Below are 6697 nucleotides of genomic sequence, written 5' to 3' on the forward strand. Positions count from 1 at the left end.
TTTTCAAAATTGATCACATACTAGGCTGCAAAGCAGATCTCAAACAATTCAAGAAAACAGAAATAATACCATGTGTCTTTTGTGACCATAGTGGTATAAAATTAGAGTTCAATTCTAACAGAAATACACACTACATCATTAAGTCTTGGAAACTAAACAATCTACTGTTGAATAACTATTGGGTTAAGTAAGAAATTCAGAGGGAAATCAAGAACTTCTTTGAACAAAACGACAATGGAGCCACATCTTACCCAATCCTGTGGGATACAGCAAAAGCATATCTGAGAGGAAACTAATAGCAATAAATGCTCACATCCAAAAAACAGAAAGAGTAGATACCGACAACCTAATGAATATACTCAAGGAATTGGAAAAAGAAGAGCAAACCAATTCCAATCCAAGCAAAAGAAAAGAGATATCTAAGATCAAAGCTCAACTAAATGAAATACAAGAGAATTATATGGAAGATCAACAAAACCAGAAGCTGGTTTTTTGAAAAGATTAACAAAATTGATGGCCCTCTGGCTAGGCTGACAAGAACTCAAAGGGAAAGACTCTAATAAACTCAATAAGAAATAAAAAAGAAGAGATCACAACAGACTCCACAGAAATACAAAACATTATGTTTGACTACTATAGAAATCTATATGCCCAAAACCCACAGAATGAAGACAAAACGGACAGATTCCTGGACTCATACAACCACCCTAAGTTCACCCAGGAAGTAACAGAGTTCTTGAACAGACCAATCACATGCTCAGAAATTGAAGCAGTAATTAATAACCTCCCCAAATGGAAAAGCCCTGGGCCAGATGGCTACACTTCAGAGTTCTACCAAACATTCAAAGACAAACTCATACCTATACTACAGAAACTATTCCGCACCATTGAGAAAGATGGTATTCTGCCTAACTCATTCTATGAAGTCAATATTACATTGCTACTAAAGCCAGGAAAGGATGCAACAAAAAAGAAAATTACAGACCAATATCCCTCATGAATATAGATGCAAAAATCCTAAATAAAATTTTAGCAAATAGAATTCAGCAGCACATCAAGGAAATAATTCACCATGACCAGGTGTGATTTATTCCTGGGATGCAAGGCTGGTTCAACATACGCAAGTCTATAAATGCAAGCCACTTTATAAATAAAAGCAAGAACAAAGACCATAGGATTCTGTCAATAGATGTAGAAAAAGCATTTGAAAAAGTCCAACATACTTTTATGATAAAAACACTTAACAAAATAGGCATAGATGGCCCTTACCTTAAATTTATCAAATCCATTTATGACAAACCAACCACTAATATCATCCTAAATGGGGAAAAATTGAAATCGTTCCCTCTTTGAACCAGAACCAGGCAAGGATGCCCACTTTCTCCCCTTCTATTCAACATAGTGCTTGCAGTCCTAGCTATAGCAATCAAGCAAGAGAGGGGTATTAAGGGCATCCAAGTAAGAACAGATGTGATCAAACTCTCACTCTTCGCTGATGATATGATATTATACATTGAAAACCCCATGGATTCTTCCAAGAGACTCCTAGATTTCATAAATGAATTCAGTAAAGTTTCCAGGTATAAAATCAATACACACAAATCGGGAGCATTCATATATGCCAAGAACCATCAAGCAGAAACTCAAATAAAAAATGCAATACCTTTTACTATAGCCCCAAAGAAAATTAAATACCTAGGAGTATACTTAATGAGAGATACGAAAGATTTATACAAGGATAACTAGGAAGCACTAAAAAAGAAATTGCAGATGATTTAAACAGATGGAAAAATCTGCCATGTTCATGAATTGGTAGAATCAATATTGTTAAAATGTCGATATTACCTAAGGTGGTCTACAGAATCAATGCAATCCCCATCAAAATACCACCATCATTTTTAACAGATCTAGAAAAAATAATTCTTCACTTTGTATGGAACCAAAGAAAACCACATATAGCCAAAGCAATCTTAAGTAAAAAGAACAAACTGGGAGGCATCAGTCTTCCTGACTTCAAGCTTTACTAAAAGCAATAATAGTTAAATCTGCCTGGTATTGGCACAAGAACAGAATCATTGATATCTGGAATAGAACTGAGATTCCAGAGATGAAACCATCTGTATATGGTAACCTAATCTTTGATAAAGCAGACAAAAATGTACAATGGGGAAAAGATTCTCTCTTCAATAAATGGTGCTGGGAAAACTGGTTAGCAATATGCAGAAGAGCGAATCAGGATCACAAACTCTCACCTCTCACAAAAATTCACTCAAGATGGATAACAGATCTAAACCTAAGACATAAAACTTTAAGAATCCTAGAAGAAGATGTTGGGAAAACCCTATCAGATATTGGTCTAGGTAAAGAATTCATGAGGAAGACCCCCAAGGCAATCACCACCACATCAAAAATAAACAAATGGGATCTGATCAAATTAAAAAGTTTCTGCACTGCCAAGGAAATGATCATTAGAGCAAATAGACAACCCACAGAGTGGGAGAAAATATTCGCTCTCTACACTTCCAATAAAGGTCTAATAACAAGAATATACCTAGAACTTAAAAGAATAAACAAGAAAAAAATCAAACAACCCATCAAGAAATGGGCAATGGAAATGAACAGAAACTTCTCCAAAGAAGATAGAATAATGGCCTGCAAACATATAAAAAATGTTCAATATCTCTAATCATTAGAGAAATGCAAATCAAAACCACAGTGAGATACCACCTAATCCCAGTGAGAATGGCCTATATCAAGAAATCTCAAAACAAATGCTGGCGAGGATGCAGACAGACAGGAACACTCTTACACTCCTGGTGGGACTGCAAATTAGTGCAACCTTTGTGGAAAAGAATTTGGAGATACCTCAAACAGCTAAAATAGAAATACCATTCGACCCAGCAATAGCATTGTTGGCCATCTACCCTAAAGAACACAAGTCTCTCTATTATAAAGACATCTGCACCCGAATGTTTTTGGCAGCACAATTCACTATTGCACGGTCATGGAAACTACCCAAGTGCCCATCAATTCATGAGTGGATAACTAAAATGTGGTATATTCTCACAGTGGAATATTACTCAATCCTAAGAAACGATAGTGAGCTAACACTGTTTATGCTATCCTTGATTAAGCTTGAGCCCATAATACAAAGCGAGATGACATCTGGAAAAGGGGCTACACATCTACTCGCCATCAAATTGGTACTGATTGACTAAAACTACAGTGCTCAAAAAATGGTAGTGTTCAACAGGGATTTTGGGGGGGAGACCCACATCTTAAGGAAGTGGTGAGCATTGTGGGGGGGGGAAAGGATTACCTCTATCCCTTTTTAGGGAGAGATAAAGATATACATTGTAACCAAAATGTCTGAAAAAAAATCTGTAATCGGGAAGTGGGCAGGTGGAAGGGGGCAGGAGGGGAAGGGTATGTACTTACACAGTGGATGTGGTGTGTATCACCTGGAGGCTGGACACAGTAGAAGCGCTGGCATAGTGGGGTGGGGGAGGAGAGGCAGGGGCAAGATATGTAACCCTAACAATATTTGTACTCCCATAATATGAAGTAATAAAAAAAATTAAAAATGTTCTCACATTGTTGGAGAGAAAAATCAACCTTTAGCCTTATTGGAGTACCTCTGTACATTTTACCAGAATAATTACTCAGGATATCTTTTTTTGGGGGGGGGTCAAGATACTTGCTAATTACCTGCAGATCTTTTTTCTGTGTCATGATAATGGGCTGCTGTACTTTCTGCAGGAAGTATGATTTACTTTCTAGTGAGAGCCTCATTTTGTTCAGAAATCCTTTTCCTTCCCTTTCTCCTTAGGGATAACCAAGTTTCCAATGAATCAGAAGGAAACCAGAGGTAGGAATAAATCTCTGCCTCTATAGGCAGGGCAAAGTGGTGTTCTCCTGGCTTCTAGAAGACCTGTGGGTTATTTAGGGATTCTTTTCAGAACCCAACTGGGCATTCAGTGAGAGAGACTCTTGGATTAATTAGGCAGTGGTAATTAACTTAATCTTGGGCCTCAGTGGAGTGGTTGTAGTTGGTAATTTCTCGGTTACTATGACGACAGTGTTAACTCTCTCAGGGAATCTTACATGATTTCTTGTACCTTGGGAGGAGCAGAGCTGATTTCTGGAGAAATTTGGTACCCTGTTTATGTGAATAAAGATAATAAATATAGATGTGGTAGATAGGCCAGTTGGCTACTTGTAATTCAAGCTTTTTCTGATTATCTATGAACTCATGGAATAAGAGAGAGAAAAAAAAAACAACCCAGAATATTGTGAATAGAGAAAAAATATGGTGAGGTTTGGTCTCTAGAGCAAATTTGAAATAGAAGTCAAATGCATTTGGAATAATTCAGGTCCATTGCTTATTGGATGGAGACTAAACAAAGAAAGGGAAAATGGTCAAGAGAGAATGGAGACAGGTAAGGGAAATGAAAAATGGTTTTGACCCATAAAAAATGAAGGATGATAAAGCACATTAAAGTCACATAGAAAGTCATGAAGATTTATTCTTGCCTGGAGAGTCATGCCTCTGAGTTTCTAATGAAGAATTTAGAAGATGACACCAAAGTTTGGTTTATGCATGTGGAGAAAAACTCAGCTTCCAGACTAAAAAGCCATCAAGAATGGAAAGCCCCATAGTGGCTTTTGGGACTGTTCTCTTGTCCAAACTCCTGCTCACTGGCAAGCAGAGAAATGGAATTATGCACATTTTGATCTTACAATACCCATGGAGGATCTTTCACCTTTTTGAAATCTTCAGGAAAATCCCTGTCTATATCAAGGCTCAATCATCATGAAGTGCAGGGTGGATACAGACACATGTGTGTCTATTGGTGGCCTACCCACTGGCTCCATGATCTGCTGGATGACACGTTCTCACTGACCAGAGATCTATTTCCTCTGAGCAGCCATCATGGGAAGAGAGAGAGAAGGAAAGTGTCCCCTTGGGTTGTGGGACAAGCCAAAGTCTCCTGGTCACTGCATCTGAGGCAGAGTGTGGGGAGAAGGGAAGGTTGTCTTGCTACTAATTTCTTTTCGAATCTAATTTTATTTCAAACCTTAGGGTTCAGGTCAGTGTAAAAGGCCCTGAAGGCTATGTGTGCAATGTGCAGCCATGTGATTGGGCTTCACAACCTACACTCCTGAGGTGCTGGATGATCCTTTCATTGAGGGGGTTGGGATCTTGAATGAACAAGTCCCCCTATTAGGCCCTATGGGCTGTCCTATGAGGAGAGAAAAGTTTTGACAGCTGGGGAAGTGTGTTCCAGTAAGGGCATTCTAGAGGAACAGAAAGAATTTATCTATATATATGTACATACACACACACATTCTGTCCAGAAAGTATCCAGCCATTGTTAACATAATAACAGTTGTGCGACATCAATATAACCTGGCAACCAAGGCAAGTAGACTGGAATGCACATGCGTGAACAATAATGTCATTGTACTAGTCAATGTGGTACTGAACTGTTGAGTGAGCATGTGTACTGTGTGGCCATCACATTCAAAATGGATTTTAAAAAAAAGAAAAAACAAAAAACCCAAAGAAAGCCAAAATGGCTGAGCAAGTAGAACAACGACGCTGCATCAGATTTTGCATTAAGCTTGAACATTCCTCCACGGAAACTATTCAGATGATTCAGAAGGCTTTCGAGGATGATGCCACGAGTGCAACGCAAATAAACGTGTGGCACCAGTGCTTCAAAGATGGCCGAGAATCTGTTGAAAGGGATCCACATTCTGGAAGGCCTGCAACAAGCAGAACACCTGAGAATGTTGAATGTGTACAGGTTAGGGTAAGAGACACTGGGAGAACTGTGTGAGGTCCCAAGGTGCCTACTTTGAAGGGGACTGAGGCATTATTGTCCTATGTACAATGTTTCTTGTATGTTATTCAATAAATGTCTCTATTTTTCATATTACATGGCTGGATACTTTCCAGACGGACTATAATACATACACATATAAATATACATATGTAAATATGAATATGTATATATACACACACAGAGTCATGCGCTACATAATGACATTTCGGTCAACAATGGGCAGCATATACGACAGTAGTCTCATAAGATTATAATGAAGCTGAAAAATTCCTATTACCTACTGATGTCGTGGCTGTCATAATGTCACAGTGCAACACGTTACTCACATGTTTGTGGTGATGCTGGTATACACAAATCTACTGGGCTACCTACTGCTGTGTAAAAGGATTACATACAATACATAATACTTGATAATGATAATAAAAAGACCATGTTATGTACTTATTATACTATACTTTTTATTGTTATTTGAGAGTGTACCCTTTCTACTCATATAAAATAAAAGTTAACTGTAACACAGCCTCAGGCAGGTCCTTCAGGAGGCATTTCAGAAGAAGGCATTGTTAAAGGAGATGACAGCTCCATGCATGTTATTGCCCCTGAAGACCTTCCAGTGGGATAAGATGTGGTGGTAGAAGACAGTGATATTGATCAGCCTAGCTCTGTTTAAGCCTAGGCTAATGTGTGCGCTCGTGTCTTAGTTTTTAACAAAAATATTTTAAAAGTAAAAAGAAAAATTTAAAAATAGAAAAAAGCTCATAGAATAAGGACATAAAGAAAAAATATTTTTGTATAGCTGTACAATGTGTTTGTGTTTTAAGGTAAATGTTATTACAAAAGTCAAAAAG

This window comes from Microcebus murinus, chromosome 10, assembly GCF_040939455.1.
Source record: "Microcebus murinus isolate Inina chromosome 10, M.murinus_Inina_mat1.0, whole genome shotgun sequence".
NCBI classification, from domain to species: domain Eukaryota; kingdom Metazoa; phylum Chordata; class Mammalia; order Primates; family Cheirogaleidae; genus Microcebus; species Microcebus murinus.